The sequence below is a fragment of the Gorilla gorilla genome, chromosome 2 (assembly GCF_029281585.2).
Source record: "Gorilla gorilla gorilla isolate KB3781 chromosome 2, NHGRI_mGorGor1-v2.1_pri, whole genome shotgun sequence".
NCBI lineage: Eukaryota > Metazoa > Chordata > Mammalia > Primates > Hominidae > Gorilla > Gorilla gorilla.
In genome coordinates this window covers 156,214,578-156,226,577 of record NC_086017.1, presented here as the reverse complement: position 1 = coordinate 156,226,577, position 12,000 = coordinate 156,214,578, and positions in this window count along the sequence as shown.

The window sequence follows — 12,000 nt, the reverse complement described above, 5'->3', positions numbered from 1 at the left end:
CTTGAGATATTTCTTATTTTATAACACAAGCTTTTAATGCTAAATGTTTTCCTTTAAGCACAACTTTAGTTGTAGCCAACAGATTTTGATAAGTTGCACTTTCATTTCCATTAAATTGAAAAATATATTTTTTTAATTTTTCCTGTAATTTTTTCTTGATACATGGGTTACCTAGAAGTGTGTTGTTAAATTTCCAATTATTTGAGAACTATCAACTTCATAAAAAATATATATGAATGGGAAATAAACCCATGAAAAGATGCTCAATATCAATACCTATTGTGAAAATGCAAATCAATCAATGTGAAAATACCACTATACAGTTTTTAGTTTGGAAAAGTAAAAAAAAAAAAAAAAAAAAAAAAGCCAATAATACTAACATCTGACAAAGTTCAGAATAACTAGAGCTCTCATACTTTGCTTGTGGAAAATGCTTCATAATATGACCATTTAGGAAATAAGTTTGGCAGTTTCTTATAAAGTTGAAAATTCCCATTTCGCATGAAAAAAATTTCCAAAAAAAGTCCAGGACCAGATAGATTCACAGCTGAAGTCTACCAGACATTCAAAGAAAAATTGGTACCAATGCTGTTGACACCATTCCACAAGATAGAGAAAGAGGGAATCCTCCCTAAATCATTCTATGAAGCCAGTATCACCCTAATACCAAAACTAGGAAAAGACATAACAAAAAAACTACAGACCAATAACCCTGATGAATATAGATGTAAAAATCTTTTACAAAATACTAGCTAACTGAATCCAACAGCATATGAAAAAGATAATCAACAATGATCAAGTGGTTTTCATACCAGGGATGTAGGGATGGTTTAACATATGCAAGTCAATAAATGTGATACACCACACAAACAGAATTTAAAACAAAAATCACATGATCATTTCAATAGACACAGAAAAATGATTAGACAAAATCCAGCATCCCTTTATGATTCAATCCCTCAGCAAATTGGCATACAAGAGACATACCTCAGTGTAATAAAAGCTATAACATTGTAATAAAATAAAATATATGACAAACCACAGCCAACATCATACTGAACAGGGAAAAGTTGAAAGCATTCCATCTGAGAACTGGAAGAAGACAAGGATGCCCACTCTCACTACTTCTAGTCAACATAGTACTGGAAGTCTTAGCCACAGCAATGAGACTAGAGAAAGAAAGAAAGGGCATCCAAATCAGTAAAGAGAAAGCCAAACTGTCACTGTTTGCTGATTATATGATTGTATACCTAGAAAACCCTAAAGGCTGTTCCAAAAAGCTCCTAATACTGATAAATGAATTCAGAAAAAGTTTCAAGACACAAAGTCAATGTACACAAATCAATAGCTCTGCTATACACCAACAGCAACCAAGCTGAGAATCAAGTCAAAAACCACTCCTAGATATTTGCCCGAGACAAATGAAAAGTTGTGTTAGCACAAAAACTTGTATGCTAATTCTTATAGCTGTTTTATTCAAATATCAAAAACACTATATACAACCTCAATGTCTTTCCAATGATGATATATAGATACACTGTGAAGCATCTGTAAAATTAATACTCAGAAATAAAGGAAATAATTGATACAGATGAAAATGTTGATGAATCTCAAATTTATTACAGTAAGTAGAACACATAATCAAAAAGCTACATACTTTTAATTCATTTAAGTGACAAATAATTTTATGTATACGATATTCTGGAAAAGACAGAACTACAGGGACAGAAAATAAGTTAAGTGTCATTGGCAGGGAGTGTGGAAGAGGCTGACTAAAACAGAAAATGAGGGAACTTTTTCGGTTATAAATTGTTTTATATCATTAATGTCGTGATAGTTACACAATGATATGACTTTGTCCAAACTCACAGATGTCTACACTAAAAAGGATGAGTTTTAATGAATGTAAATTATATCTTCATAAGTCTGACTTCAAAAGTAGTTGGCTGGCGCGGTGGCTCATGCCTGTAATCCCAGCACTTTGGGAGGCCAAGGCAGGTGGATCAGGAGTTCATGAGTTTAAGACCAGCCTGGCCAAGATGGTGAAACCCCGTCTCTATACAAATACAAAAAAAATTAGCCGGGCGTAGTTGCGGGCGCCTGTAAACCCAGCTACTTGGGAGGCTGAGACAGAGAATTGCTTGAACTCGGGAGGGGGAGTCTGCAGTGATCTGAGATTGTGCCATTGCCCCCAGCCTGGGTGTCAGAGCGAGACTCCATCTCAAAAACAAAAAATAAAAATAAAAAAATAAAAATAGTTATCACTTATCAATTCATAGCAGCTTGACAGCCAATATGATTTTATATACATGCAAATGTCTCCTAATAGCTACAAATTTATTTAAGCCCTATGTACAATATATTCTCCAAATTAATATGCAAGCAATAATTTATTTTATTTTAAAAACAACCTTACAAGAAATGTACTACTGTTATTGTCATTTTATAGTTGAACAAACTGAGGCCTCAGGAGGTCTCACTCAAGATCCCTGAATCTGTCTATGTCAATGCAAACGTTTAAACACACACAATATATATTGTATAAACTCAGTTGATTCTTATTATCTGTAGTAAATGTTTTATAAAGTTGCTACAAACATCAAACTGTCAAATACTGAATCGTTACCCCTAGGAGAAATACAGGGTTAGGTTTCTGTAAGTCTCTTGTCATAGCATTTTCATCAACTGATAAATACTTTATTTTATCTGTGTTCCTATTTAAAAATTCCGTATGTAAAATGTGGTATGTATACACATACAATTGAATATTATTCATCCTTATACAGTAAGGAAAGCCTGTCATTTGCAGCAACAAGGATGAACTTGGAGGACATTGAATTAAGTGAAATATGCCAGGAATAGAAAGACAATAATGCATGATCTCACATATATGTGGAATCTAAACTGGTCAAACTCTTAGAAGCAGAGTAGATGGGTGGTTGCTAGAAGCTGGGGAATGGAGGAAATAGGCAGATGTTGGTCAAAGTGTACAAAGTTTAAGATGAGTAAGTTCTAGAACATGGTGACTATACTTAATGATGCTGCATTGTAGACTAGAAATTTGCTAAGAGCACAACGATCTTAAATGTTTTCACCATGGAAAAGAAAATAATAGCTGTGAGGTGATGGGTGTAATTAGTTTGATTACAGTAATTATTTCATAGTGTATACATATATCAAAATATCACATTGTACAGCTTAAATGTATACATTTTTCATTTATCAATTATACCTCAGTAAAGCTAGAAAAAACCCTTTATTTAATATATTTTATTGATTCATTAATATTGAACTCAGCCCACAGCACTGTAATTCATGCCTGAATGAAACTTACCTAACACATTTATTTTGTCTTTAAGTCACATTACAGCCTCCTTGCATTTAGAAACACTATACAATATTTTCACACTATATTTGGGGGACATTTTAAACATCGAAATCACCAACCAAAAGCACAAAAATGAGAAAAATATGGCACAGGATTTACAGAGAAAAGGACACTTGCTTGTAATATGATATGGTTTCACTGTGTGTTCCCAGCCAAATCTCATGTTGAATAGTAATTTCCAATGTTGAGGGAGGAACCTGGGGATCATGGGGGCATATTTCCTTCATGCTGTTCTGTAATGGTGAATGAGTTTTCATGAGATCTGATGGTTTAAAAGTGTGCCACTTCGCCCCTCAGTCTCTCTCTGTCTCCTCCCACCATGTGAAGAAGGTGCTTGCTTCCTTTGCCTTCCGCCATGATTATAAGTCTCCTGAGGCCTCCCAGTCATGAGTCCTGTTAAGCCTGCAGAACTGTGAGTTAATTAAACCTCTTTTTTTCATAAACTACCTAGTCTCAGCTACTTCTTTATAGCAGTGTGAGAATGAACTAATACACAGTATAAGAGCTATAATAGGAAGTTAGAGCTTCACCTTGATCAAATTCTGCTGGGACAGTTAGGCAACTGAGTTAGGCAATTGAGTTGCCTAACTGTCCCAGCAGAATTTGATCAAGGTGAAGCTCTAAAGTCAGGCAACTCAAATTTTTTCACTGTCCTGCACATATGCATGTTGATGAAATATCAAGAAAGCACTGAGAATATTCATTTTAGGGTTATGAATAAATTTTAGCAAGCAGCCAAATTTGCATATAAGTAATCTAGTAATAATGAAAATAGACAGTGTGTGTTTGTGTATGGGGGAGAGGTGACATGTGAATGTATGCTGATATATAAATAAATATACACGTATGCGTATGTGTATCTATTGCATATATATAATGTTTATGCAAGGTTATATTTTAATTTAACTCGTTATCATGAGCATTTTCATTTCCAAAATTATTTAAAAGCATGCTTTGAAATTCCTGTATTTAGAATATGACACTAGTATATTTTATATCAATTCATTAATCAGATATTTTCAAATACTAAGAACATTTTAAATGTTTTGATATTTTAATTATTTCAATAAACAATTCCCACTTTTTTTCTTAACTATTCTAGCCTAGCCATGGATATTTTTCTGTTGTGTTTACTGTTATACTCTTTACTAGAACCATTCCTAGAACATAGTAGATACTCAAACAATATTTGAATGGAAAAATGCACACAGCTAAACCCCTTTTGGGGTGAGGTAATCTGAATCCAGACTCGTACTCTCAGAAAAAAAAAGTTATTCAGTACTTGCAGGACATGTACTAGTCTTGAGTTTTAAATAAAAGAGAATTCCACAGTTAAAATAAATATTTAAGTTTATCATCTATCTCAAAGCATATTCACCTGTATTAGAGCAAAGTTTGTCACAAAAGTACATTTTCAAAAACAAATATTTTGTGTGTGCCCATATGTATTAACACATCTGCATTGATATTAAAAATTTAAAGCCCTATTTAACTGCTTTTTACTATTTTCCAGAAAAATATGGTCTCACCTCAAGGCTAGTTAGCAATTAGTAGAAAACACAAATGAAGCTTATAGCCTATGTATGAGAAACTTATTGTTTTCCTTCCTTTTATTCTTTTTAAACAAAATACAAATAAGATGTAAAGGAGGCTGAGGAAGGGCCTGAAATGTAATTGCTAATTCCCTGAAAGAAGGCAACTCTGGGTTGTGAGTAAACAGCAGACATCACAAATGATTATTCCTGAATTCAGAGACTTAAATAGGTTTCCCAAATGGTTCCAGATTAGGGTTGCTTGTTTACAGTTTTTAAATTATTTTATTAATTTGATTCTTGATTTGGCAAGTAAAGCAAAATAAATATTATTAGTCCCAGCAGCCTCACCTTCTTCTCAAGGAAGTGCTCCTTTATTTATATCTGAAGTGACACCTGCCCACCTTCCCAGTTTGTCAGACTCCTATATTTAGTAATGATTCTTACTTAATATTTTAGTTAATTATTTGTTGGCATTGTTTCTGTCTAAAAGTTACTTTTAATGTTTCTAGTTTGCACCCTCCTTTTCTATCATGTTAGGTAATTTACAGAGGGAAACCATCAAACTTTTGCTAGATAAATAAATTGTATATTATTCCTTGTATTTATGTATCTATAAACACAAAGATAAAAAACACACATACATATGTATGTGATATGATTAGGCTTTGTGTCGCCACCCAAATCTCATCTTGAATTGTAATTCCCAGGTGTTGAGGGAGCGACCAGTTGGGAGGTGATTAGATCATGGGGGCAGTTTCACCTATGCTGTTCTTGTGATACTGAGTGAGATCTCACAAGATATGATAGTTTTATAAGGCACTTTTCCCTGCTCTTGCTTACTCTCTCTCACCTGCCACCATGTAAATGTGCCTGCTTCCCCTTCCACCGTGATTGTAAGTTTCCTGAGGCCTCCACAGCCATGCAGAACGGTGAGTGAATTAAACCTCTTTCTTGATAAATTACCCAGTCTTGGGTAGTACCTTTATAGCAGTGTGAGAATGGACCAATACAGTATGCATATATTCTGAATGATACAAATATCTTCCCAATCCTTGTCTTCAACCATGATTTTTCAAAATTATCAATGTCATTTCTCTGTTAGGACAGAACCAGTAGTAAAGCCATGAAAATGTATGAGCGTTAGCAGTATGGATATGTGATAATGTCAATATCCCCAAAACCACATACCAAACATATCCGAGCATTGTGTTAATAGGTAAAATGAATAAATATAAAGTATAGGAATGCATTGTTTTCATTATATCTCATGGACAAATATAGAGGGATTTTGTTTATTATGTATATTTTTCTCGGGGTAATAGTTTTCTCTGCAAGATTATGCAAGTAATTTTAATGCTTGAAATGAAACCATTAGAATAACAAAGTCAATATGGTTTATGTTATTTGTAAGCTACTTGAATTTGTAATTTACCATAATTTTCTAATAATACATTGCATTCAGTATACATCAAATTCTGCTCTGAGAATATGGATTGCAAAGTAACATTTTTTGTATTTATATACTTGAAAGAGGAATAAATATATTTTTCTATGAAAATATTTCTTTATGAAACAATTGAAAACAATATCTAACATATATGAAGTTATATAGAGTTTAATGTCAATATCACAACATAATCTATTTCTTATCCAGAAACTGTTTTAGCCAGATATATAAGAATATATTGCTATATAAATACTATATATTCTTGTACTGTACATGGCAGTATAAATATAATTACTTGAACTTCAGATTAAAAAATATAAATCTGACCAGGTGAACCAGAAAGAATTACTAAATGCATTTTTCAAGTAAGAAAAATGTCCCTAATGAGCAAGCCAGCTTGCACTCAACAGCCCATTAGAAAGGGAAGTTTTCACATGGGTGGAACCTGCTATTACTGTTCCCTCTCAAAGGCTTTATTCTATGAATGCCAAATTACTAAGGAAGTAGGTCAATATGGTCAAGAATATTTGACTGAAACAATCGAATACAGTGTTTCATATTGATAGGACGAATGGTCTGTGTTTTGCTCTTGGAAAAATACAAATCTTTGCTGCTGCCTTAAACAATTTCCTGAGTTCCAACCCATATATCTCAACCTCTAGAAACACAACAGAAAGGATTACTTATCAGACTCAAAGAGTCCACATCGAACTGACTGCAATTCAGCTTGGAATTTGTTTAAATATTTTGAGTATTTTCCTTCACCTTCCATAATTATTATTATGAGAAAAATTGTTCAGCCATTCAGTTGGACTCTCTGCTCTGCATAGAAAATAGTGAAAGAAACATCATGCTTACAGCTGTCTACTATATTGAGCACAATAATGTGCTTTGTGACCTTGACTCAAAGTAGTTTCCATGGTTAGTGAGGTAGAGTGAAACAAAAAGGGAATGGAAGGTGAAGAAATGGATTTAACATGTGCAGAAAACTTCAGTGAGTTTATTTATGAGTATAAATAATAGATAAAAGAGGATAACGGCTGAAGATTTTTTGGTTTGGTTTGTTTTGTTTTAAGCTTTCAGGACATCAGAGCAGGTCTGTGTGCTTATGGGGATGACATTAAAGAAAGAGAAAAGGAAACATAAGAATTCATCTGGCTGGTAGCTCACGCCTGTAATCCCAGCACTTTGGGAGGCCGAGGTGGGTGCATCACCTGAGGTCAGGTGTTCAAGGCCAGCCTGGCCAACATGGCAAAACCCCATCTCTACTAAAAATAACAACATTAGTGAGGCGCGGTGGCATGCACCGTAATCCCAGCTACTCGGGAGGCTGACACACGAGAATCGCTTGAACCCAGGAGGCGGAGGTTGCAGTGAGCTAAGATTGAGCACTCCAGCCTGAGCAAGAGAGTGAGACTCTAAGGAAAAAAAAAAAAAAAAAGAATTCTACCAAACAAATTGCAGAAGAAAGTGGTCATTGTTTATTCTATTCCATTAAATAGTATTAAAAAAGTGTTAATAGGGCATACACATTTCAGATGACTTTTTGTTAAAAACAAAACCAAAGAAAAGTAATGTAAACCATTTATAATTTGAAGAAACACTACCATATAGCTATACCAGTATTAACCTAAGAACAAAAAAAAATTGTTATTTTATCTTGACATTTTAAATTATATTTTCATAGTTTCAAAATGAAAATAATGCAATGACTAAAATATTAATTTTAATATATTTAATAAATATTCTTACCAAAGAAATAGATTTAATTAATTTATTATATTATATTTAGTATGTATATATTCCTCTAAATAAAAATTAGATAGAAAGTTAACATTATTAGTACTTGAAGGGCTCTAACATTATACTGTTGAAGCTTTGGTAGGATAAACATTCTGGTGAAAAGCAGACTTTCAGGTAGACGCCTATAGACACAAAGAGATTAGAAAGCTATTAAAATGTATGTACAATTCAAAATTTCTTCCTGAAGTACCTTCTGCCAATAGTAGTATGAATCTACTTGACCAAACTATTATGCCTCTTTAGATTGCAATATTAGCATGGGTGATGAGTGCATCCAATTAGCAAAGGACATTTTGAAAAGAAAGTTGATCTTGTCTTGAACACTGGTGATTTAGGACGTTTCAATTGAAATGATGAATAAGAAATTTTACATCTTAGATTTGCTCTAGAAGTATGCTGGACGAAAATTATCATGTTTATTTTCATGAATTACTGTATACAATCCAGGCTTTTTGAGCAAAGAGCAAAAGCTAAGGCATGATTGAATGGCAAATATGCCTTGGAAGTTAGTGATAGTGAATTATTCTGGAGAGTTTTGGTGACTTTTCTCCCTCAGAGCAATTTGTTCACGTTCCAGAATTGTGAAGCTTAAAGAGATTCTCCTCCCCATCCTTTTCCCATCTCTGATCATTAGTTTCTGTTCCAGAGCAAAGATCTCCCAGTCTCTCTCATTCGTTCATTCATTCACTCATTCATTCTCTCTCTCTCTCTCCCCGCCTCTCCCCCCACCCCTTTCTCCATCTCTCCTCAAAAAGGAAAAGGGGCAGATACCAATACGGTATCTGACTTTGAGTCTCTTCATTTCAGTATTGCTTTATTTAGTGTGTTGCAACTTCATTGCACATGCAAGGTAACATGAGACCCTCATACTCTATGAGGATTGGGGTTCAGGGAACTGACACTAAGATGCTCTGTGAATAATAAACCATCTGTCCTCTGATCCAGAGACCTGGTGTTTCCTGTTGGAATATGAATTGCAATGAACAATTAGTGGTTAGTTGGAAAAAGACATCAGAGAAAGGGGCTCAAAACTGTGGCCATCTACTTTTGCTTAATGAGGATCTTTTCTCCAAAAGAAAACATCATTACATAAACATTCCACTAATATTTTTATATTTTTAACTGATTTCCCATTTTTTATATGATTATATGAAATATTTTTCCACCATTGAGCTACCTAACACCCATTACCTAATACTTATCTGGCTTAAATGCTATTATGTACTCTATTAATTTATTTCCAGGGCTGGAAATTATGTGAATGTATAGTCTCGTGTGATTTTGGTCTGAAACTGAAAAAAGTAAATGCCTCTGATAGCTTTCCCTGGGTTTTGCATAGATTATTATATATTGTATTTCCTTATCTATTTAGAATTTTCTTTCTCTAAATGTTTCTTTTACTTCTTTGTTTCTAGGTTTGAAAACACTTACTGAGTCCTATATCGTTTTTTATATCTTTGTTTTACTAAGCAAATTTATTTCTACAGTCCCCAATTTTGCCACATTTTTGACAACAGTATTGACAAAACTCTCTTTAATACAGTTATAGCTGCTCAGATGAAATTAGTATTTAGGTAGTGAACATCTATATATATAGACTATATCTATCTATCTATCTATCTATATATATATATACACACACACATAGCACAGAATTTGGTATTTCAACTTATTGTGTTTTAAGATAAATTAATAATATTAGGCTTGTACCAAACTATAATAATATATATTTCACAATTACAAGAAAATTGAACTATTTAATTATTTCAAGTAGGTAAAATTATCTTTACAGCAGCAATATTCATTTCAAATATTTATATTTATAAATGAACCACTTGCTATTTCACTTTTAAAATCAATTACAAGATTTTAAACCTTGTTAGCACAGTCCCCTCATATTACTGGTTTCTTAAATCTTGGTAGAATTTTAAAAATTGAAGATACTATTTGCAGTATTATATTTACAAATTCTGTTACTATCTGTGTCAGCAAAATTTTTTTAAAAATCTAAAGAAATCTGATTGTTTCTAAATATGCCATCTGTCTTAATATTATCTATAGCCCTTTAATAAGAAATATGATACTTCTGCCACAAATGAGTAGATACATTTCATATTATGTTTTCTGAGTTATTTGGTCTTACCACCTTGCATTCATCATATGAGTCCACACTTGGGGCAAAAAAGCTTAGAATGTCACTAAGAGTACAAATAATGAGTTTGCAAATCTAACCTCTGGACTCAACACTACAAATACAATAGAGGTAAATTACGTAATTATATTCATGAAATACAGGAAGGAAGACAAAGAAAACAAGTAAGATATAATATTGTATTGTAAACAGGGCAGACCATGTTGTATTAGTCTGTTCTCACACTGCTATAAAGAACTGCCCAAGACTGGGTAATTCGTAAATAAAAGAGGTTTAATTGAATCAGTTCTGCATGGCTGAGGAGGCCTCAGGAAACTTAAAATCATGGTGGAAGGGGAAGCAGGCATGTCTTACATGGCAGCAGGCAAAAGAGAGCATGTGAAGGGGGAACTGTCAAATACTTATAAAACCAACAGATCTTCTGAGAACTCCCTCACCATTATGAGAACAGCATGGGGGAAACCACCCCCATGATCCAATCACCTCCCACCAGGGAGCTCCCTTGACATGTGGGCATTATGGGGATTACAGTTTGAGATGAGATTTGGGTGGGGACACAGAGCCAAACAACATCACGTGTGTGGGGATTTAGGTTTCCATGGATGTAAACATTAATCTCACCCATAAAGAAAACAGTTTATTTTCATCCCAAAATATCACACTTCATTGTACTTTGGCATCCATATGTCACAATATGAAAGATATTGTATTTTAATGAAAAAAAGTAAGATAACAGCCACCTCAGTTACAGGCTTTGAGAAGCAGCAGGCTACTTCGTGCCGAGTTTGAGATCCAAGCTCTGGTCATTCTGATCAAAGTACAATCATTATTTATGGACTCAAGTAATTAGTGTGAAAGACAATTAAATAACTATTATAATTCAAATCTCCTTCAAAACGTTTATTATTAAAAGAGAAAAAGTTTGCCTTTGTCATTAAAAAACTATTTAAGAACATTTACACATATTAACTCATTTTATTCTTCTTTTCCCTTATTGTTTTGTAGAACTGAGACTATTACTTGTGTTATACGAACCAAGATTGGTGAGAATATTTCAGAATCATTAGTGATGGGACTGGAGCCATCACTATATCTCTTCTAGTATCTTTAAATTACTAAACCAGCCTGAGCATTTAGAGACAGAGTCTGTTAAAACCTTACATTCAAGCCAAGTCCTACATTCAAGCTAAGAGTCTGCTTGAAAAGAATTTGTACAGGTTTATTCCAGGGTATCAGGTTTGTTCCAGGATATTGGTTTTCCCTTTTCCATGATATATAGCTCTATGATGATGCTTCCTACTCCTGCCTCATCTACTTCCTCTTTTTTAACCCTCCTTTCAGATACCACATTCACTTTTACCTTAAAACTTCTAATAACAGCAAACTAGAAGTAATGCAAAAGTCTTGATGCATTAAGTAGCAAGGGAACAAATAAGGTTGTTGTGCTATGTTGTAAAGAACAAGGAATAAAGACGAAGACATAGGATGAATCAGGATACATACATATGGACTTATGTCCTGCAGTTAAGCAGTGCTTTTATTGTGCATTATGGTTAAAGGTTAAAAGTATAAGCATTAAAGCAAGTGAGGCATGAGGCTGCTCAGGATGATCATATCAGTATACATCAAAAGAGCTTACCTAGAGGTGAGAAGGACGAACTAATCATTAAATGGA